Source organism: Notamacropus eugenii, chromosome 2 (assembly GCF_028372415.1).
Source record: "Notamacropus eugenii isolate mMacEug1 chromosome 2, mMacEug1.pri_v2, whole genome shotgun sequence".
In the NCBI taxonomy this organism is placed as follows: Eukaryota; Metazoa; Chordata; class Mammalia; order Diprotodontia; family Macropodidae; genus Notamacropus; species Notamacropus eugenii.
The window spans coordinates 466,596,121-466,620,073 of record NC_092873.1 but is presented as its reverse complement, the minus strand read 5'-3'; the positions used below and the strand labels follow the sequence as shown (position 1 = coordinate 466,620,073).

The 23,953-nt window shown below is 41.5% G+C and overlaps 1 non-coding gene across 1 annotated transcript; it reads right to left on the bottom strand.

Moving 5' to 3' along the window:
* Positions 1-1,164: 1,164 nt before the first annotated feature.
* On the bottom strand, positions 1,165-1,292 carry LOC140530685 (U6atac minor spliceosomal RNA). Its single transcript, XR_011976110.1, has one exon. It is a non-coding gene; the product is annotated as a U6atac minor spliceosomal RNA (small nuclear RNA).
* Between the last annotated feature and the right edge of the window lie 22,661 nt (positions 1,293-23,953).

Below are 23,953 nucleotides of genomic sequence, written 5' to 3'. Positions count from 1 at the left end.
ATTGTAAAGAAAGTCTAGGCCCAAAAAGTTAGAGGGGTTTCAAATGACCCCAAGGGAAACACTGAGAGAGAAGGTTGGCAAGTAGGTTGGGGCCAGATGGTGGAGGCCCTCATTATGTTAATAACTTTAGGTTTCCCCAAACCCACATATACCACAGCAACCCTTTGTGTCTTGCCACATCTGGCTCTGACTCTAGATTCGTGGCATGGCATAGACATGCAGAGTGCTGTGCCCTTGTGGGTCACACACATGGAAACAATAAAGACACTGCCTCCCTGAGGCCAGCTGCAGCTGCAAGAGACTTGGAAGTGTTAGAAGGCGTCTCTGCTCAACTGCCAGGTTCATCTCTGAGTCGAAGAAATGGGCTCTGGGCCTCCTGGCAGTATCCTTTGCAGCATTAATGCGCACAATGTAGGCTACACGTGTGCATTTGTGAGTGCACACACAGGCATACATAAAAACACGTGAGCCTCCCAGAAACCTAGGACCTATATATATATATATAATATATGCAGGGGAGGTACTTATTATTTGTTGCTGGGCAGAAAGGAGAGTGAGAGCTGCTGCTTGGGTCTCTGGGAAAGCAACCTTCCCCTCTGGTAATGATACTGAAATATTGAAGCATCTCTCTCCAGGGGTTTCCTGTTTCCTATTTGGTCTCTTGTTTCTAGGCAACACATTAATACCCCCAAACTCCTGAAATTTATAGTCCTCCAACTGTCCCTCTGCCTCTAAACCTCACATCTGCCAAGTCTCCTAGGGCTGCATAGCTATTCTACTCTCACCAGAGGAAAAACTAATGAAAGATGCATTGTGGTTATGGGGATTGTATGTGCGTGTGTGTGTGTATGTTCATGTGTGCGCATGCATTTGCATGTGTGTGCATATTTCCTTCTCCCTCCCTCCTCCTGTGGGTTCCAGTTTTAATGAATTCTCCAGTAAAATCAGTCTGCTTGGGGTCAGAGTAAGCGAGAGAGTTGGAACCAGACCATTTGATTTCCCTCTCCTCACTCTTACTTCAAAGCAGAATCTGGCAGGAAAATTTCATTTCTTGGGATAAGAAACAAGCTTTCTGTGCTTCCCAATAAGGTGAGTTATTGACTCAGGCAGGAAGAACTGGCTCCAGTCCCACCTCTGACACATACTGGCTATGTGACCCCAGGCAAGATCCTAAGGGACCGACAAAAGAAAGTATTTCCTTATCCATACCCTTATGTGTATTGTGATGGCAACTAGGACCTCATCCATTCTCATCAACAGGAGTGCTAACCTTCTCTCCTTTAATACAGCACTTTATCCATTACCTTTACTCACAGAGCCACCACCCTATTTTAGATCACCAGGACCATTATAGTAATCTCTTACTTGGGAGAAGCTAGGTGGCACAGTGGATAGAGACCTGGGGCTGAAATCAGGAAGACTCAATTTTCTGAGTTCAAATATGGCCTCTGATACTTACCAGCTTATATGACCCTGGGCAAGTCACTTAACCCTGTTGCCTCAGTTTTCTCATCTGTAAAATGAGCTAGAAAAGGAAATGGCAAACCACTCTAGTATCTTTTTCAAGAAAACCCCATAAAGGGGTCACAAAGAGTCAGACACAACTCAACAACAAACCTTTCTCAGATCCCGCCTCTCTCTGATCCATCCTCCAAATAGCTGCCAAAGGTTGTTTGTTTGTTTGTTTGTTTACTACTCTGGGTCTAGTATCTTTTTCTCATTAGTTATTAACTGGTATTAATCAGCCAGACTTAATTAGTTTTTAGAAAGGGGTATTGTAATGACAAGTAAAGTAGAATCTTTTGCAGTGTTTGTTTTAGTATAATCAAGAAGTATAATACCTCTATTTGAATATGACTAAGGAAGATCTTTCCCACCCATTGTCAGGCCTGGGAAGATTTGTAAGAAGGTCCACATGTAGTGCTAATGAGGCACTGGTTCTCCAGGGATGTGATGCCCTCTGGCTCTAAAAAGTGTATAAAGACTCTGAGGGTGAGGTTTTACTTTGGGGCTAAGTTTATGTAAGAGTGTTTGTTTGGCCAGATGAGTTTGTTTGGCCCCCCACCCCTCACTGGCTTTAAGAACCCAGACGTCATGCTTCCCTCTCTGATAACTATGGTCAGACAGTTGTACCTATCTGTTGAATTCAGGCAGAGGAAGCCATGTCTGTTGACCTTTAATTTCTCTGTTAATTAACTTCTCTTTGAAGTTCAGAGTGCTGACTCCCCTGAATCAGGTGAATGATATATGTGCTTGACTAAAAGATTGATACATGTGCTTGATCAAAGTGATCGTTAACCCCTCAAAAATTGCCTTTCCTTATATGAATGCAGATCTAAGAACCTGTGATAGCAGGCTCCCCTGTGTATGTTGGGGTGCTTACTGAAACAAGTATTTACTAAAGTGATATAGGAAGAATAATTGACATAAAATATCCCCTCAAATGTCAGTATACACCCCCACCAGTACCTAGAGTCTAGGTGAAAGTCAGCCAAAGTTTAGAGACCTCTTGTGGCCACAGCTCCCAGCTGCTAGAAGTCTTTTGGTCCTTTGTGAGACCTTCATGGAGCTTTCCTTAGGTATAGTAGCCTACTGCTTGGGGTCCTTACTGGAGCCCCTGACGCTGCCTTTCCTCAGTGGGTCTAGTTCATCCTCAGCACCAGATTCAGATACTACTTCCAATTACAGATGCTCCAGGAACACCACTTAGATGCTATCCTTTCATGATGTGGGGGAAGAGTGAACTAGAGGCTTGCTTCCTAATCTCCCCTCTCTCCCCCAAGGCAATTCTCTGTCTCTCTCTGTCTCTCTGTCTCTCTGTCTCTCTGTCTCTCTCTCTCTCTCTCTCTCTCTCTCTCTCTCTCTCTCTCTCTTTTTCTCTCAGGCTTGGCTAAAATGGCTCTCTACTCCATGCTATACTTGCATGTGGTTTCCAAACTGGTTTGGTATTTTATAGAACACCCCCAGGGTGTGATAAGGGGCATACAGGAAGGAGGGGAGACCCACTACCTACCATAACAGCCTAATCTATTTTTATCCACAACTAAGTCATTAGGAAATTTTTCTTGACCTCTGGCCTAAATTTGCTCTTTTTGCAACTTCTACCCATTACTTCTAATTCTGCTTTCTAGGGCCAAACAAAACAAGTCTGGTCTCTTTTCTACATGATTGTCCTTCAAGCAGCTGAAGACAACTCTCCTACTCCTCCTGGATGATCTCCTCTGCCAGCAGACATCCTCAAGTTTCTTCAACAGATCGTTATATGGCAAGAAGTTAGGCCCTTGACCATACCTCCTCTGGACACTCTAAAACTTCCAGGCATGGCAGATGGTATAGGAGATGAAATGCCAAGTCTGAAGACAGCCAACAGTCCACTTTAGCAGAAACGTAGATTATATGAAGGGGAATAATAATGCCATAGACAGTTAGGTGGCACAGTGGATATAGCCCTGAAGCTGGAGTCAGGAAATTCAAATCCAATTCAAAACCAGCCTCAGAAATTTACTAGCTGTATGGCCTTAGGTAAATCATTTAACCTCTGTTTGCCTCAAGTTTCCTCATCTGTAAAATGGGGACAATAATGGCACCTACCTCCCAATTTTCTTTTCAAGATCAAATGAGATGGTATTGGTAAAGTGCTTAGCACAGTGCCTGACACATAGTAAGTGCTATACAAATACTATCTATCATTATTATTTTAAATAACACAGAAAAGGTTGGTTGAAGCCAAATTATGGAATTTGAATTATGAAGCCAAATTATTAAATGCCAGGCTGAAGTTCATATTTTATCCAAGAAGCCATAGAGTCATGCCTTTGACCCAACAATGCCACTTCTAGCTCTGTATTCCAAAGAGATCACAAAAATGGGAAAAGGACCCACATACACAACAATATTTATAGCAACTCTTTCTGTGGTGGCAAAGAATTAGAAACTGAGGGGATGCCTATCAACTAGGGAATGGTTGAACAAGTTGTGGTAGATGATTTTAATGGAATACAATTGTGCTATAAGAAATGATGAGCAGATGGACTTCAGAAAAACCTGGAAAGACTATATGAACTGGTGCTGAGTGAAGTGAGCAGAACCAGGAAAACATTGTACATAGCAATAGCTACATTGTGCAATGATTGACTTTAATAGACTTAGCTCTTCTTGGCAATGCAAGGGTCTAAGACAACTCCAAAAGACTCATGATGGGACGTGCTATTCACATTCAGAGAAAGAACTATGAAGTCTGAATGCAGATTGAAACATGCTATTTGCTCTCCTTTTCTTTTGTTGTTTTGTTTCTTCTTTCTCATGCTTCCTTCCATTATTAGTTCTAATTCTTCTTTATATCATAACTAAGGTGAAGATATATTTAATATGAATGTACAAGTAGAACCTATATCAGATTGCACACTGTCTTGGAGAGGGGAGAGGATCAGGAGGGGGAGAAAATTTAAAACTCAAAATTTTAAGGAAATGAATGTTGAAAACTAAAAATAAATAATTATATTTAGAAAGAAAAAAAATAGGGAGTCATGAAAGGCTTTTGGTCATGGGAATGACATGGTCAAACCTAAGCCTTAGAAAGATTATTCCAGCTGCTTTTGGAGTATAGCTCAGAAAGAACAATTAGGAAGCTGATTCAAAATCTGATCCTGGAATGCCCAGGCTGGGCTTGCCAGGGCAGGAATATGCCTTAGTACCAGCTCTTAAGGAAGAATTTTGCTAACCAGAGGGTATAAATTGGATCCTGGAAGAATGTTTAACCTAAGAGGACAAACTGATTTTAGACATTTGTACTAGATGCTAGTAAATACAAATGAGTTGTCATTAAGTCATAATTAGTTAATGCTTTGTTACTTTGAATCACAGTATGTACCTGCAAGTCATAAAGCTCTGCTTCCTTTGTCACTGTTACCATTCAGATTTCTCAGACACTCTGATCTCCCCTGCCATTAGCCCAAAGTAATACGGTTTTGCTGTACTTTAAACAGGGGCTATGGTAATCACCCACATTCCTGCACCAGTTTGAAAGGCCTCTTTCATAAGTTAGGCAGCATGCAGTATCCCAGGGGATCATGGGCTTAGGAGGATTTAAGGCTGGAAGGGACATGGTGGAATGGAGTTCTGGCCTTGGAGGCAAACAAAGTGAATGCTGGGTCAGCCCCTTTGCTACCAGTGTTAACTTGGAAGAGGCATTTAATCTCTCAGGGCCTCAGTTTCTGCATCTGTAAAATAAGAGGGTTCAATGAGAAAGCAGCTAATATCTTCCAGCTCTAAATCTGTGATTCTTGTATATCGTTGGCACTTCATAGATATCTGCCCAACTGAAGTGAATTGCATGGAATTGAAATCTGTATCTATCATACCCTATAGAGCATCCAGGCAGGATGAAGTGACCCTTAGGACAAAATGAGTGGCACCAAAGGGACAGTCAGCAAATCTACTATCTCTCAGCAAAACCCCACATGTGCTTACAAAAAGAGTTATCAGGGAAAATAGTCTCAGCTGCCTTTAGAACGCATGGAAAGCTCAGGGTTCGGGGAGCTCAGGGCTTAGGCAGCAAGGTGAGAGGAGTTTTATCCCAGCTTCACTGAGCTATTAGATCCCAGGTCCTGACTTCTGGAGTCAGTTACCTTGCTGACCAAGCTAACGTGAATGTGAAAAAACACTGACACCCTGTGGCCGGATGGGGAGGCAGAAAATGTTGAGCAAGATGATGACAAAAGCTGCTGTTGTGGACCCTTGACTTATGCTGTAGACATCTTTAAAGCCTTCTTAATGAGTTTTAGGTGAGTTTTTTTAGGTGAATTTGCTTTAAAAGAGGTCTGTGTCCCCTTAAAGTCTTTTCTGACAAGACTCGGTCTATCTCCCACATAAAACTGCCTGTTGACTACCTCCCTACTCACAGCTATCCATATGACCATAGATAGATAGAAGGAAGCAGAGGGGCTGCCTAGACCAACCCTTCACCCCAAGAGGAGGAAACTGAAGCCCAGAGATATTTAGTGATTTGCCCATGGTCACACAGGCATGGGAAGGTGACTGGTTCAGGTAAATTATGCAATCTCTTCCAGAGACTTAAATAAAATTATTCAATAGGTATAGACAATACTGCTGAAATAAGGATGATCTGGTGAACTCCGATCTGTTAAATTAGTGGGGCACACCCTGGGAAGCAAGACATAGGCCCTTTGGCTTCGTGGAAAAGGACATATACTCTGACTCCTTGCTAAGGCACATGAACCCTCAGCAGTTCCTGGTTGGTTATCAAATATCCCTGTGATTAGAGGCTATTTCAGCTTCCTTTATGGGCTATTTCCCCCCATTAGATTGTAAGCATTTAATAAGTGCTTATTGACTGAATAGCTTTCTAAAAGGGACTTGGTTAATCCTTTTAGAGATCCCACACATGATACCAAAACTTTGTTTAAGAGCTTTCCCCTAGAGTGAATTCCCTTCTTAGAAAGGTACAAATATGAGTGCAAATATGCAAATGTGTGTATATGTGTGTGTGTGTGTGTGTGTGTGTGTGTGTGTGTGTGTGTGTGTGTGTGTGTGTAATATTGGCACAGATTATATAGGGCTGGGGAACCTGCATGTGGCCCTCTAGGTCCTTGGGTATAGCTCTAAAAATCTGCAGACACTAGGATGGAGGCTGGTCAGGAGTACACAACATGCCTGGTGGCAGCACCAGGTTGTGTCAATGATATCAATGACAGGAAACATCCCAGTGCCCAAGGAAGGTAAGGGGACTGAACACTTGGTCAGAAAGGGATCCCAAGGGACCCTTGTCCTAGCACTGGGAGCAGGAATGGGGCCACCTGACAGTTCTGTCACCCATTATCCAGTTCTGAGTAAGTTCCAGAGTGAAAAGAGCAATCTTGAGTTGGTTAAGAGGGAAAGGGTGGGAGAAGAGAAAGACAAGGAGCCTTACCTGGGTGGGGTCCAGAGCACAGTCCAGCAGGACAGTAAAGAGACCTTTTCACAGATCATACTATCTTGGAAGCACCAAAATCTCACAGGTTCCACAGACTAAACTATGAAAGCAACAGAAAAACATAAATAGATAGAAACTCAGGCCATATATCCCCTGCCTACCCACAGAGGTGAGCAGAGTCTAACTCTAATCTAAAGTCCAAAGTCAAGAAAAAGGATGAAAAAAATGAGCAAACAACAACAGAAAAGAATTTTACCATAAAAATCTAAAATGGTGACAGAGAAGTTCAAGACAAACTCAGAAGACAATGATTTGAAAATATCTACAAGCAAAGCCTGAAAGAAAAATGCAAGTTGGACACAAGCCCAAAAGAGTTCCTAAAAGAGCTAAATTAAAAAAGAAAAAGATTTAAAAAATAATTTTAAAAAAAAAGAGAAGCAGCAGAAACTCTGAGAAAATAAAACACACATATCATTCAATAAATTCCAATGGCTCCTCATTGCCATGAGGATCAAATACCAAAGGCTCTCTCTGGCATACAAAGCTCTTCATAACCCAATCCTCCTACCTTTCTAGTCTTCTTACACCTTACTCCACTGCACATACTTCCATACTCTTCAATCTAGTGATGCTGGCCTCCTGGTTGTTCCACAAATAAGACACTCCATTTCTTGACTCCAGGCATTTTCACTGCCTGTCCCTCATGCCTGGAGCACTCTCCCTGCTCAGTTCAGACAAGTGACCTCCCTGGTTTCCTTTAAATCTCAATTAAAATTCCATCTTTCACTAGAATTCCTGAACCCTCTTAATTATAGTGCCTTCCCTCTCAATTATTCCCTACTTATCCTGTATATAGCATGCTTTGCATATTTTTCTTTGCATGTTGTCTCCTCTATTAGATTATAAGCTCCTTGAGGAGAAGAACTGCCTTTTGCCTCTTTTGGGCCCCCCAGCACTTAGCATGGTGCCTGTGCCTGGCACATAGTAAACATTTAATAACTATTTATTGTTTAACTGACATTCTAGACTTATTTAAAATCCAGGTGAACAAGGATTTCCTCCCAATCTTTTTAAAGTTAGAGGCTTGACAGTGTTGGACTCCTTGCTTATTATATACCTTAATACAGGGTATGTCACTTTACATGAGATGGTCAGACTTGGGCTTTAGAAAAATCACTTTAATGACTGAAAGGAGAATGAATTAGAAAGAGAAGAGACTGGAAGCAGACAAACCCACCTTCAGGGCATTACAATGGCTCAGGCATGAGATGATGAGGGCCTGTCCTGGAGTGGTGGCAGTGTCAGAGGAGAGAAGGAGGAGTCTATATGAAAGATATGGCAAAGGCACAGGTCCTCACAACAACTTGGATATGGGGAGCGTGAGATAGTGAGGAGTCCAGGATGACTCCTAGGTTCTGAGCATGGAGGAAGAATTCTATTGCCTCTACAGTAATAGGAAAGGTAGCAGGTAGGGAAGATTTAGGACAGGTGTGGGGAACCTGCAGCCTTGAGGCCACACGTGACCCTCTAGGTCCTCAAGTGTGACCCTTTGACAAAATGCAAACTTCACAGAGTTTATAAAAGGATTTGTTCCATAAAACTTGGACTCAGTCAAAAGGCTGCACCTGAACACTTGGAAGGCCACATGTGGCCTTGCCACAGGTTCCTCAAACCTCTTCAGGGAGAAAGAAAATGAGTTCAATTTTGGAAATGTTGAGTTGAAGACGCAAAATTGGTGCTGAGGATTATAAAACTGGACAATGTATACCTCTAGCACTCTGTCTCCTATATCTGGTCCTATATGCTAATAGTGTGGCCGCGTGGTTTATCAAACATAGCAGAATTGCACAGAAATGCCAAGCTCTTCAATTCCAGGGATCATTTCGGCCAGTCATCTCCAAACCTTCTGCTTCCTTCTGACTTCTTCTGGGGTGTCTGTGGAACAATCCTATGGCATCTGCTCTTGAAGGTCTTAGAAGGAATTAATGAAGGGATTATTCAGAGATGTGTTGGAAAAATGAAGTAAACATGGAATTTACATTATAATAATGGAACTGACATGCATGGATATTGATGTATACAAATTAGATATGGCAACCTTTGTTGCATCCAGGAGTACTAGGAAATGTCTTTTGTAGTAGGTGATACTTGATTGTCGAAGAGATTCTAAAAGACAGAAGTGAGGAGGGAGTGGATTCCAGGAATGGAAGGCAACTAGTACAAAGGAAATGGAGACAGGAAAGGGAACAAAACAGCAAGATCAACTTGAGTGGACCATAGAAGTGTAAGGCAGGAAAGATAGGATGGGGACACAGTTTCCTCATCTATAAAATGGGGATGGGGTAGCAGAATTAATTCTAAAGTCCCTTTCAGCACTTAAATTCAGAGATTCTCCAAAGCTGCTTTGGCCAAGATTGGGCAAAGTTATAACACACAGTTCTGAGAAATTCTATGGAAACTCTTACTCAGAATTTGAGTGTTAAGAAAGAAACAGGACATTTTACATGGCATTTTAAGGTTAGTAAATTCTCTTGCCTACATTATCTTACTTCATCTTCACAGCAGCCTCCCCCTCCTTTTAGCTAGGTGCTATCACTGTCTCCATTTTACAGATGAGGGACCTGGGGCTTAAAGAGTTTATGAAATTAGCTCAGTATTACATAGCTAGTGAGGCAAGATTTGAATTCAAGGCTTCCTAATTCCAAGTTGAACATTGTATTCATTATGTCCTCTCATGTACCCCCCACCCCACACTAAGTCAGGACACATTTCCTATTCTCCCAGACCCTCCTCTTCCAACCAGACCCTCTCTTTTTGCCTTGGACATGAAGAGGTACCAGCTGTTTGAATGTGTCAATACTGTAAAATATGAGAGATTTTAGACCTCATAAATACTCCCACATAAAGTCCTACAGGCCATTTAGTCCAACCTGGACTGGACATGACCAAGAATCCCTGTTAGAATATCTTTTTCTGCTTGAAGACCTCCATTTTGGAAGAACCCTCGAATTCCTAAGGCAGCTCTTTCCCCTAAAAACAGTTCTAATTGTTGGCAAGTTTTTCCTTCCATCAAGGAACTTTCACCCTCCAAATTGCCCTTTGGGGTTAAGAAGAACAAATCTAATACTTCTTTGGAACAACCCTTCCAAAATGTGAAGATTGCTATCAGATGCCCCTGAAAGTCTTCCCTTCTTCATCTCAAACATTCCAAATTCCTTCACCTCAGACAACTGAGACTTGGAGTCATTAAGAGAATTGCCCAGGATCACAAATGTCAGAAGTGTCAGAGCTTGTCTTACTGATTCAAAGTATAGCATTTTACCTAATATGCCATGAAATAAAATAAATTAGCACTCTTTTGTTAGAAAAGATGAAGCCTGAGAGAAGATATAATTAAAACCCATCAAATTGTAAATGGCATGAATAAGGTACATGCTGAAGGGTTTTTAACCAAACCCTTCCCTGGAGGTATTCAAGAAGAAGGGGGATAACTATTTATCAAAGGTCAGAGTAGATTCCTGCTTTGGATTAGGGGTTGAACCAGGTAACCAAATCTTATTTTTATTAATGTCTTCTGTTTTTACATCAGCTTCATTTCCAAATATATGAAGAGTATATAGTCTTCCTCCCTTATCTGGGAAGACATTGCTTATTACAAAGATTTAAAAGGAAAATGGAGGAGAAAAAGAGGTAGGTCAGCAAAACCAGTCAACCACATCAACTATGTCTGACAGTAAGTATAGATAATATTCCACACCAGTGAGGAGTCTTATGCAAATGTGACAGACTTGAACACTGAGGTTCCATTCCCCATAGTATTTTTTAAATAAAAGAAGGGAGAAATGTATATTTTGAGCTTTGCTTCTAAGTTGGAAAGAATGTTTGTAAACTATATCGTTCCATTCAACCAATCGAAAAGCACTCCTGGTGTGTACGAAGCTTTGTGCTATGGACTAGATATGCAAAGATGAAAGTAATACAATCCCTACACTTGGGAGACTTATACTTTATCATTATTTCCATCCTTGATATTCTACTCACATAGAACTTTTACCTTTCTCTTCCTAGATACAGGGAGGCGAAAACCTGGTTTGCAAAAGTATTCGGTCTTGATTGTGTTCTCTGGAAAGTCACTCTCTGACATCTGGACTACATGAAATGCTCCTTACTAGTTACCTTTTTTTTCCTGTCTGATTCCTTTACCCTTAACCTGATGAGAACAGGTCAGTCTTTCTTTATCATGAGCAAATCGAGTCAAGTCGAGGGTTATGCTAGCTGAAGTGTGCTTTTCAGGAGGTGAGCTAATTTAAGAAGGAAAAATGAAATAAAATTCAGTCTCCCCAAATCAAACAGTTTTCATGAGAATGTAGCCTCCAAAGAAGTAGGCAGTGAAAGTGTCCTGCTCTACCAAATGACAGAGAGATCGACCTGACTCCTATGTACATATAACTCAGAGTACAAGAGCCTATGTACTGGTTATGTGTTGGAGATCTTTCTGCCCTCCTCCTTCTCCAATGTCTCCATGTTCCCTTTCTAATGCTCCTCTCCATTTTGCTCCCTGTCTTCCTATCTCACTTCTTGAGTTGTGTTTTTCTGGTTGCTTCATTCCTAAGTCTGATAGGATGGAATCTTAGCACAAAACCATGTTGAGGATTCAGCCATCTTCTGTCTCTGACAAGTTTTATGTTCAGAAACTCTGACCCATATGAGAAGGGCAGTTAATATGAAGCAAAGTCATAACACGTAAAACATGGGGAGAAAGATGAGGAAAAGAGAAAGCAGATAGGCTGATGGCATATGGTTCTCAGTCTGTGATGGGGATAGGGGTGAGCAAACAAGATTAAACCCATGGGGAAATTCTCCAAAGAAATATGTGACCCTGCTTTGACCCCCTCCCCCAAACCCCAAGACTGAGCTGTCTTCTCATTGCACATAAAAAGAAAATAAGAATCCCCAGCAGTGAATTGCTTCAATCTATTATTGAAGAGACTGTTCCTCTACCCTTCCCACCCCACCTCCACCCATGTTGACTCGGCAAACTCCTGATGGTGACAGAAATGGAGCTCAGCTGCAGGCAATTTGAGGTTGCTCTAAATAAAGGCAAGACAGGCTTGCAGTCTCCCTATTAACTCTGTCCTGACTACCAACATTTCTAGGGTACATAGGGCAGGGGAAAGAGGGTCAGATTCAAAGGTCCTGAATTCAAATTCTGACTCTATTGTGTAATACTAGACAAGTCCGTTTTATCTCTCTGCGTCACCTGTAAAATAAGGGTAGACTAGGTGGCTTCCAAGATCACATCTAGCTTTACACTTGTAATTGTTAGCAAAAACTCAAAAAGAGATTAATTCAATTCAACAAGCATTGAATAAGTACTTACTGGGTGTCAGACACCAAAAGGCACCAGGAATACAGAGACAAAGTCCCTCGTTGATAGGATGGTTAGAAGCATCAGAGAAGCTAGTTCCAAATCCTGTCTTCTAATGCGTCCTGCCTCTGTGACCTTGAGAAAGTATCTTAAAGATTCTGGGCTTCAGTTCTCTAATCGGTAAAATGAAGAGGTTTGATGAGATTGGGGTATTTAACCTTTTTTTGTGTCTCTGTTGTGGACCCCTTTGGTACTCTGGTGAAGTCTGTGGACCCCTTCTCCGATGAATGGGTTTTTTCCCCACTTAATAGTATTTCTTTTTCCAATTACATGCAAAGATAGTTTCTAACATTCACTTTTACAAGAATTTTAGTTCCAAATTTTTTTCTACCTCCCCTTCCCCCCAAAGATGGCATGCAATTTTATATAGACTATACATGTACAATTATGTTAAACATATTTCCATATTAGTCACGTTGTGAAATATTTTTTAATTATGAACTAAAATATCTAGGATTATAAAAGAAACAAATTATATTGAAATTGTTACATATACATATATGTATATAAACACACATGCATACAAACACAGATATGTGTTTACACAGGTTAAGAACTCTAAAATTAGATTGTCTCTGAGGGTTTTTTGGCTCTAGATTTATGATCCTAAGGGGTTTATATTCTACTGAGCATTACTGTTCCTTTCTTACAGATGAGGAAGCTGGATGAAGGTTAGAAAAGTGAAGGCATTTGCCCCTAACTTCCGGGGCTGTCAGTCACACTCTGATCTCGTGCCTTCTGGTCCAGTTTTCCTTCTACTACACCACAATACAAGGTATCCCCAAAGTCTCATTGCAGTTTGAAGCTTTAAACTGCACTAAGACTTTCGGTACACCCCATACTTCCTTATCCCCTGCTCATCCATCTTTAAGGCCTTTTCCCACCAAGAAATCAGAATTACTCAGAATCTCTCTTTCTAACTTATTTCTCATTTTCCATCAACTGGGCAACAAATGATATGCTTTCATATTTTAAATTCAGAATACTATTTAATGTTATAAATCAGTAAATTCCCATGAAATTTTTCAATTCCTATCACCCTCCAAAATGCTTTGAGGCAGGGCTATCCAAGGGTTGAGAAAAATATTGGGGGGAGAGAAAGAAATCACACTGTGTGCCTCAAGTCACCCCTTCGCCCCCCACCAGCCTCCATTTGCGTACAGTTAAATCAGTTCAACGAGCACTGATTAATCATCAGTACGTGCCCAGCACTGTGCTGGGGGAGGGAGGGGTAGAAATGCAAAAATAAGAAATGAACGCTGCCTGCCCTTAAAGAATTTACATTCTACTAGGGAGAAACAGCAAGGACGCAGTTAAGTAGATAGAAAACAGAGTAAATACAGAGTAATCCCAGGAGAGGCGAACATGAACGCAGCACCAGGACAGGGCAGGTACCCTGGGCTTTCAGAAGGAAGGGGCTCTGGGGGCAAGCCTCTAAGGGAGAGGAGGCTTAGGCAAGATGCCAGGAAGAAGCAAAAGAGTCTACGTATGGGGTCACATTTTGGGACTCTGTACCACTTTTAATGGTCCGAAGCTGCATTCCGCACTGAAAGCAGAACTTTTCAACACCAGCATCCTCCTGGTAAGGTTACAGGCCTGTGAACTTGGAAAAAGATCCCAATCTCAGAAGAATCCCTAAAATGGCAATAGGGAAATTCTGTTGTTGTCGAAATAAGGATAAAGGACGGCCTTTGAAGGGGAAAGAAAGGCGTTAGAAACAAGCAACTTGCAGACGAGGGAGCAAGCACAAAGACAGTCTAACCTCCTTCCCCGGATAAAGTATATAAAGAATACCTCAACTGTTTTGATGAACCAACTGCCAGGCCTGCTCTCATTCTCCCCATATGCCCTGCAGCCCCAGATACCTGCCCCTTAAAAAAAAAGGAAAAAGGGATAAGGAGAGAAGAGTTTTCATTTGAAAAACTGGAGCCTCAGAGGCAATGGTACAGATTTGCCATATCTATGGACATTTCTGCTTTCGGATATTTGTGAAGTAAACTTAACTGTGATCCAAGGAAACTGTTGCAAATCTGGTGACATTATTATCCTAGCATCCTAGATTTGAAACTGGAAAGGACCATGGAAACTGGGGCAAGTGAGGCATTGCAAGAGGGAGGCTTGAGAGAAAGAGAGAAAGGTGCAGAGAAAGGGAGGAAGAAGATGGAAAACGATAGAGAGAGTTAGAGAGAGTGGAGAAGAGTGGAGAGAGATTTTAAGCATTTGCATAATTTACTTTGTGGTGGGCACTGTGCTATCACTGGCAATACAAACACAAACAGTAAGAAACACAATCCCTATTCATAAGGAGCTTTCAGATTATAGGAAGCTAGGAAATGATTGGAGGTAACACTATGACAAGGTGAAGAACCAGTAGGAAGGACCAACAAGAAAGAATGAAAGCCCACCTACCAGAGCCGGAGGATCAACTTTCACAAGAGAGAAGGTCATGTGAATAGTAAGTGGTAGAATTGAGATTTGAATACAGATCTTCTAACGCCAAATCCCAGTCCTCTTCCACTGTGACATGTTCCTTCAGAATAATGTAGTACCTTTGTGAAAGCTCTAGTTCACTTTGTATGGTACAAAGGAGACCTCAAATGTCTAAGCTACATTGCCACATGGTCTGCATTTTCTATTTGCCTTTAATATATAAGTTGTGTGTGACTGCATGTCTGCTGTTTAATTTGCTTTTTCTGCTTCTCCTTGTGACAGGAATGAACACGTGAGACATAACAAATCTAAGATTTTATTTATTTTAAAAATTCAGACTTGTGATCTTTTCAGCAATGGGAATTCCCATTGTAAGAAACTCCTTCCACCAATTTAAATTAGCAACAAGAGGAAGAGTCTTGGAGTGCCTAAGGAGTGCCTAAGGCACTGAGCTTTAAAGCATGGTCCATGAAACAAAAATATTTAAGAAACCTGGGTTAGGGTGAGGCCAAATCAGTGCTGGGATACTACTAGAGTTTGAGTGGCTGAGATACCCCTTTCACACATCGATCTACCTCCAAATGTGCCACCCTCTGGGCCACAGAGATGTCTCTCACCTTGAGCAAGTCATTTCAACTCCCTTGGCTTCAGTTTCCTCATCTGTAAAATGAGGGCGTAGAATAGATTGTTTCTACATCTACATCTATGGTCTGTGAACACTTTACAGGGTGAGCCAGTCCAATCTAACAGCATCCATTAAAATACAGCATTGAATTAGCTTATCTCCAAGATCCTTTCCAGCTCTGAAATTCTAACTCATGCTCATTCTTCTCCACTCTCAGCTCATCCTATCATGAATGGGAGATGAGTATCCTAGGTCCCATGCTTCAGCTGGGTGGATGGGGGGCTAGAAAGGATACAGAAGGACTCATTCATCCCTTTGACTGGGTGCAGTAAGGCAGCCTAGGGTCTGGAGAGATTTGTGGGAGCACTACGGCCCACGCATTGTTTTTTGCAAACTCTTATTAGGTTTCTTGTGGTCCTGGAAGACAGCCATAGTCTGAAGAAGCTGAAAGTAGGAACTTGTCCTTTCTCCCTCTGCTGCTGGTCAGAAGTCAGAAGCCCCACTGACATTCTCTCACAACAGGCCCAGCTGGTAACCGATGAGAGCCTTTCTTTGCTTCTAGTACCCAGTCACACTCTGCTCACCAGCTGGAATGTTACTCATTTAATAAAGGACACCCAGATGGGAGCAGAGGCACAGTTTGTACATTAAATGGGGGAGGAAATCCTATTCTCTCCCAAGGTTTGGCTTCAAGCTGTCTTTTGGAGTCTCCAAATCTGTTATACTTCTAAGACAACCTGTGAGAGAAAGGCTGGCAGAAAGGTGCTCTAAACTCCCTTTCAGAAAGGAAGAATCCTGTAAAAAACAGGTCTGCCAAAGTCCCACAATATAATGCCAGTTGGAAAAGTATACACATACAATAAGCTAGTTTTATTTTCTTTCCCCTCTTCATCTCAAAAAAGTATAGGGTGATCCATATTAAATACAAATGTTCACATTAACTAAGTCTGATCTTGAGGGCCTTCTCTTAACAACAACAAAAAAGTTAATATTTCTTTGGAACTCATTATGCTTCCACCTAGAGTTTGCTCCAGAAAGTGTCCAAATATGCTCATGTCTTGATTTGCACAAATGTGAGTAACAGGGTTCCCAGCTCCACACAGACACTCAAGGTAGCAGATGCCTATCAGGTAGGGATAGTCTTTATTTCTCCTCACAGACACTAGGGGGCAGAGTAGAGCACACAGCAGGTGCTTAATGAATCCTTATTGATTGATCAAATCCAGTACATATGGAAAACAAGAGACTTATAAAGAGAGAGGATGACTATGGAGGTCAATCTGCTGTAGGAAATGGGTTCAAAAAAACCAAGCAGAATAGTTTTTGGTGAGTCAAAAGGTTGCATCTTTATCAAAGACTAAAGCAGAAAACTTACGTGAATGTTCTACCACTGTTCAGATACTGCTGCCGCTTCCCTGCCTTGGCAAAGTTCAGTTCTCTGGTCTCCAACCTATTCTCAAAAATGGAATCAGGAAGCCAGAAGACAACCAACAATTCAAGGTTGCAGACTGTCTGGGTGAACATGAGGCAGTTATTAATTACTCTAAGGAGGGTGAGGGTAGATGCTTCCTCCCTTCTCTATGCCCATCCTACTCCATACTCCAAAGAAAGTTCAAAGGAGAAAGACCAAAAAGTGGGGAGAGGGGAAGGCCAAAAGACTTGAGAGCAGTCTGTCTTCTTTTTTTTATAGGCCTGCATAGAAGGTTGATTCTTCCAACAACAATCCATTCACTGAGGGTCCAGGCAAATAAACTGAGGGCCATTTCAGTCACTGAAACCTCCCACCGAGGAGGCACCAAGGAGTGACCCTAAACAAGCTCTCTATCTGCGGTTGTCTTTTCTCCTTTTGATAAAATGCCAAAGGCAAAATATTTATAGCAGCACTCTATGTAGTTGCCAAAAACTGGAAGTCAAGGGGATGTCCATCAATTGGGGAATGGCTGAATAAATTATGGTATATGAATGTAATGGAGTACTATTGTGCCATAAGAAATGATGAACAAGAAGACTTCAGAGAGGCCTGGAAGGACTTATATGAGCTGATGCTGAGTGAAAGGAGCAGAACCAGGAGAACTTTATGCACAGCAACAACCACAGTGTGTGAGAGTTTTTTCTGGTAGACTTAGATTTTTGTAATAACACAAGAACTTCTTACCAAAAAAAAAAAAAAATCCCAATGGAGGATCTCAAGGCAAAATGCCTGCCACACTCAGAGAGAGAAATATGGAAGTCACTCACGTATTGTAGCAGATCATGTTTGTGTATGTGTATGTGTTTGTGTATCATGTTCTGATTTGTTATACGATTTCTTTCATTTATCTTAGTCTGACTACATAGCATGACTATAGTGAAAATATACTCAATAGGAAAGTATATGTAGAATCTATACAGAATTGTATGCAGTCGTGGGGAGGGAGGGGGGGAGTGGGGGGCAGGTGAGGGGGATAAAATCATAATTGTATGGCAGTGATTGTTAAACATTACAAAATAAAAAAAAAAATATGAAAAGAAGAAAAAAAAAATGCCAAAGGCTATGGGCATATCTACTCTCAACTGAGACATGCTTAATAAATGTTCTAAACAAACTTGCCCAGAAACTTCAACAACATGAAGTCATCAAGGAAACTCCCTTTATATCCAGAGGCCCAATTAATCTTGGGAGTGGGAAGGAGCTGACTATTGGGTAGGAATTTTACAGAGGGAATTAATCCTTCAGGGAAGGTTTGTATTCCATGAACACTGAGGTCCCTTCCAACTCCAAGCCTCTGTAGTTCTATCATGATCCCCATGGTCATGATGGCATTTCAGCTCTATGTTATGGATAATTAAAAGCAGGAAACCAGAGAGAAAAACAGAAACAAAGCAGTGAGAGGGAAGGGGAAAGAGAGGAAAAGAAGAAGCAGAGAAAATGGGGATGGAGGGAAGAAGAAGAACGAGGGAGAGTGGAAAAGAAAAATTATGCCACCTCTGTTAGGAGGAGTAGCAAATTCTCTGCTGTATGACTTTGGGTGAGTTAAAGCCTTTCTGGAATTTCAGTTCTTTTTTCATCTATAAAATGAGGAGATCATCTAAAGTCTCTCTGAATTGATCTCAAATGGTCACTGAGTTCTAATATTGAACCTGCCCTGCTATTCATTTGGCTTCAAGAATGAGTGCCCCTGAAAAACTCATTAGCTGTTTAGCATTCTCTTAGCTTTTCACATTCTCTTTATTCTGAGACCTTAGTGTCTCCATAATGAATGGGAGAGTTACTGCTGTGCCCCCGAGATCCTGGTAGGGCATTTATTCCCTGGACCTCATCAGAGCTAATCAATTCCACATCACTCTGCTGGCCAGGGGGACGCATCATGAAGCTGTGGACCTTTTTTTTGTCCCAAGGGATCTGCTGTTGTGTGGCTGGGCTAAGAATGTTTTAATTACTTTTGAGGGAAAAGTTTACATCTGAACCATAATGCCAATGTTAAATATGTTAAAATGGCCTATTAAAGATTCCGCTTTTGTGCTCTTTCTGCCCCATCAGGGAAAGCCAATATTAAAAGACATATTTTTCATTGCTGCTTGGAGGTCAGTAGACCTGGATTGCTGGCCCAGGGCAACTCAGGCATTCCCCAAGGAACAGCCCCATTTAAGACTCCCCCAGCAACATCTATGAATAAGCTCCAGTCCTCTCACAATTTATGAAAGGAGTATTGTCCTTGGGTTGCTCTAGCTAGTTCAACCCAAGGAAGAGAATTTTTTTTTGAAGGGAAAGTTTAAATGTCATTTGCTAGAACTGCTTGTGAGTTATGAAGGGAAAGACAAGGGAAATCACTGTGTGAAGTTTTGGGTTTGTTTTTTTTTTAATGCTCCAAGCTAGTAGAAGTTTTAAAGCTTCCATTTAGTTATGGGTTGCTTTCCTGGGTTTGTGTTGGAAGAGAGACAAAATAGAGGCTGGAGAGGAAACTCAGGTTATCATGGTTCTTTTAATGTATCTTGTAAATTTCACTGGTCTTCCTAATGTTTCTACAAGGCAATGACATCATAAATTGCTTTTAACTAACTTAGTAACCTTGGGTGAATCAATTTCTCCCCTGGTGCCTCAGTTTCCTCTTCTGGACTCTTTCATCTTTAAGATTTTATCCAGCAATGCCAGTTTGTCATTTCTGCTATTTGGCATATTTGCACTGATTCAAAGGTTCCTAGTTTTAGAACTAGAAGAGACAACCTCCTCATTTTATCAATTGGGAAACTGATGCCCAATGGTAGTAAGAATAAGTAGTAGTCCTGGTTTGAACCTAGGACCTCTGACTCCAGAGCTAGGACCCTTTCATCATACTATACTGCCTCTCTCTAAGAGTTAGAAGGGATTTCAGGTATTAGATAGCCCAAATCCTACAGAAAGCTGAATCTTGAATCTAAAAAAAAGCAAAACCCAAACCCAACAAGTACAGTCATAGGATTATAAATTTAGAGCTGAAAGGGATCTTAGAAGTTGAAAGAGTGGGAGTGATTGACTTAGTCAATCCTCCAGGTGGTACAGTAGCACTCTGTGCCTGGAGTCAGGAAGATCTAAGATCAAGTTTGATCGCAGATACTTGCTAGCTGGATGATCCTAGTTAAGTCATTTAAACTCTGTATGCCTCAGTTTCCTTATTTGTAAAATGTCAATAATGATAGCACCTACCTCCCATGATTGTCATGAGGATAAAATTAGATCATATTTGTAAAGCACTTTGTGGACATTAAAAGTGCTATATAAATGGTAGTTATTTTTCGTATTAATCAAGTGATACCACTCTAGTATAATCAATACTATATCCTTACAATTTTGAAGTTCCAACAGTAGAATTGGCATGTCTAGACAACCTAAGGAAATCTGGTTATCTATAAATGATCAAACTAGGGTCATTCAAGAGTTTGAAGTCAGTTTGGCACCCCGAGGAAGAACTTGACCTAGGTCTCCCTTCCCCTGCTCCTTTGGTTGGAAGAGGACCTTTTAAGCTATGAAAAGGTCCAGAGGATATTGGACTTTCTATCTTCTTCTTGGTGTCCAAGCAGCCTCCTTGGGTCAGCAGGTGGCAGCGTCTGTATAGGGTACCAAAGACAAACAGGAAGTAGATTCATGAGTCTGTAAGTAATTCAGCAAAGAAACTATACCATGCCTAAGAGGACCTTCATGAATGTGAAAAATGTATTTCCAGCAACCAGAAGCTGCGACTTACCCATTTGCCACATGTTCTCTAAGCTTCAGTCTACTTTCCCCTATATTCTGGATGTATTTATGGTCATTATGTCCCAGACTTTTGGGGGGGGATGTTTTTATACCTACTATTTTCACTGTGCCACTTAAGTAAATATCTCTTTCTAAAAGCAACCCAAGACTGGCTGACTAAAAAGAATCTCAGTGTGTGTGTGTTCTCAGTGTATAAACTTGAGGGAAGCACACCAATGGGGGTGTAAACCAATGGTATTAGAGAATCTAGAAGGTGAGATAAGGATTCTGAGAGGTTATGTGGGCTACAAGTCATCTGGTCCAATATTCTCCTTTTTTACCTGAGTGTCCAGGCCTCATTTGAAGTGAGGATGGCCTTCACTATCCATCAATCAGCATTTATTAAGTGCCAACTAGGTCCTAAGCACTAGGTATACAAAAAGAGGCAAAAGACAGTGCCTGTCTTTAAGGAGCTCACTGCCAGACCTAGAGGCCTGTGGGCTACCCGAGTCTTTCTTACCTCACCTCCCGAGGTCTTCGGCTGGCCACACCGGGTGCGCATATGAGAGAAAGGACGTTCCAGAGTCGAACAAGGGTTGAGCTTTATTTCAGGGTCTCGGTTACAAGTGCAGGGGATTCTTCCTTAGGAGGGAGAGAGAGAAGGATCTCCCAAGGAGGCAAAGATCTTACAATAAGAGATTGAAAGTAGAAGTGTAAGTGGGGAGAGAGGGGGAGGGGAGAGAAGAGAGAGGAAAATGGGGAGCCTAGTAAGCTCACACGTGGCCCTCCGCCCAAGAGGCTTTTTCGGGCTTTCCTGGACCTACTTAAGCCCCCTGTCGCGTAGTTTACATATCAATATCGAGCCTGTTAGGAGACAACAGGTGTGTCCAATCCGGGACAGCCTCAAGAGCAGGGAGGCTCCACCCATCACGTATCTCCCGGGAAGAGGCAGAAATACCCGAGCTAGCCGAGCTAGCTCGGTCTGACCTTCTCGATTCCCTGCTGTTTTCCTGGGGGGCCTCGTAAGAACTCTAAGATTTAGAAGCTCCCACCTTTACCCGCCCAAGACCATCCACACGGAATTGAACTTCCAACCTTCACAGCTCACAACCTGAACCCCCAAGACAGTTCAATGTACTTTCAGACAACAATAATTGTTAGGAAATTATTCCATATGTTAAAAATATATATAATTCCCTACAATTTCTACCCATTTTCCCTAATTTTGCCCTTAGAGCCAAGCAGGCTTGATCTAAGATTTTTTTCCATGAGATAATCCTTCAAGTATTTGAAACAGTTAACATCATCTCCCCATCCCCAGCAAGTCTCCTTTTCCTCAGGCTACACATTCTGAATTTCTTCACCAGAGTTTCATATTAGATGTTATTTTTAGTGTCCTTGATATCCTAGTCACCCTCCTCTAGATACGTTTCAATTTTTCAATCTCTCTTCTAAAATGTGGCATCCAGAACTAGACACGATAGTCCATGTGTCAGCAATCAGAGATTACCTCTCACATCCTTGATACTCTGCTCCATGCAATCTAAGATACATTGCCTTTTTGATGGCTGTATCCCACTGATAAAACACTGAGTTTTCAATCCACTAAAACTCCAGGTCCTTTGCTCATGAACTTTTTTTAAGTCCCATCTTTCCCATCTTGTATTTATAAAGTTGACTTATAAAAATCAAAATGAAAGCTGATCTTTATCCTTATTTATACTTTATCTTATTAGCTACAGTGTAACTTTCTAACGCATCTAGATCTTCTAGGATGCTGATGCTGTCATCCATTTTATGAGTTAATTTTGAGAAAGTGTCAGATCATCCCATTTATGTTGAGTGTAAATTGATCTGAATCTTCTGATGGCAGATCTTGTGCAGACCTGTGACTCATCCCGAGCTGCTGAGCCAACAGGAGAAGGTGGGGCCTTCTGAGATTCATCAAGGGTATAAACACCATCCAGGGTGGGGCAAGAATGTCTCTGAAATGAAAAGAAGCAACCTGAGGTCAGGAAAGTGTTAGCTACCAACATTTTCCCTTCCTAAGCTTCAGCTCATTCCCCTGGCTTTTACATTCTGGGCTACCATCGACCAACTCACCCACCGGATTTAGCCCCTTGGAGATCATTGCCCATTCATTTGCTCTTGTCTCTTGAGTCTCTTCTCAGTCCTGAAGAAGGATTGTCCTTACCCCAGCCCCATATTTCCCTAATTGCTTCTTGTAGCCTACAACATTTTCTCTACCTAACTGCTACTAGGCAGGGCTTTCTTTTGTACTTTCCAATTCACATATATATTATTGGGTAGTGTAGCCAGTGCGGTATTACTAAATAAACTTGAAATCAGGAAGACCTGAGTTAAAGTTTGACTTCTGACATATGTCCTGGATATATCACTTAAGTGATCCTGGACAACTCCTACACTTCCAGACTTCTTACCCCTTAACAACAGACTCCACCCCTTGGGTCTAGGCATTTTCTCTGACTGACGCCACTCCTGGAATGTTCTCCCTTCTTATTAGCCTACTATCCTCACTGGCTTCCTTTAAGTTTCAATTAAAATCCCATCTTCCTTAGGAAGCCTTTCCCAACCACTCTTAATTCTAGGGCCTTCCCTCTCTTAATTATTTCCTATAAATGGGCAGTGGATGGAGCACCAGTGCAGGAGTCAGGAGGACCTGAATTCAAATCTCACCTCAGACACTTGACACTCACTAGCTGTGTGATCTTGGGCAAGTCACTTAACCCCAATTGCCTCATTCTGGGTTATCTCCAGTCATGCTGATGAATATCTGGTCACTGGATTCAGATGGCTCTGGAGGAGAAGTGAGGCTGGTGACCTGCACAGCCCTCCCTCACTCAAAACAAAGTCAAGTGCCAGTCATCATTTCTTTTTTTTTTAACTTAATTTTATTATTATTATTTTTTAATGTTTTACAATCATTGCCATAAAATTAAGATTTTATCCCCCCCAACACCTACCCCCCACTACCCCCCTCCTTCCCCATGACAGCATACAATTCTGTATAGGTTCTACATATACTTTCCTACTGAGTACATTTTCACTATAGTCATGCTATGTAGTCGAACTAAAATAAATGGAAGAAATCATATAACAAATCAAAACATGATACACAAAAACACATACACACACAAACATGATCTGCTACATTCTGCGAATGACTTCCATATTTCTTTCTCTGAGTATGGAAGGTGTTTTGCCTTAGAAAACCACTACTGGGATTTTTTTTTAAATAAGTTCTTGCGTTATTATGAAATTCCAAGTCCACCAGAAAAAACTCTCACACACTGTGGTCGTTGCTGTGTGCAAAGTTCTCCTGGTTCT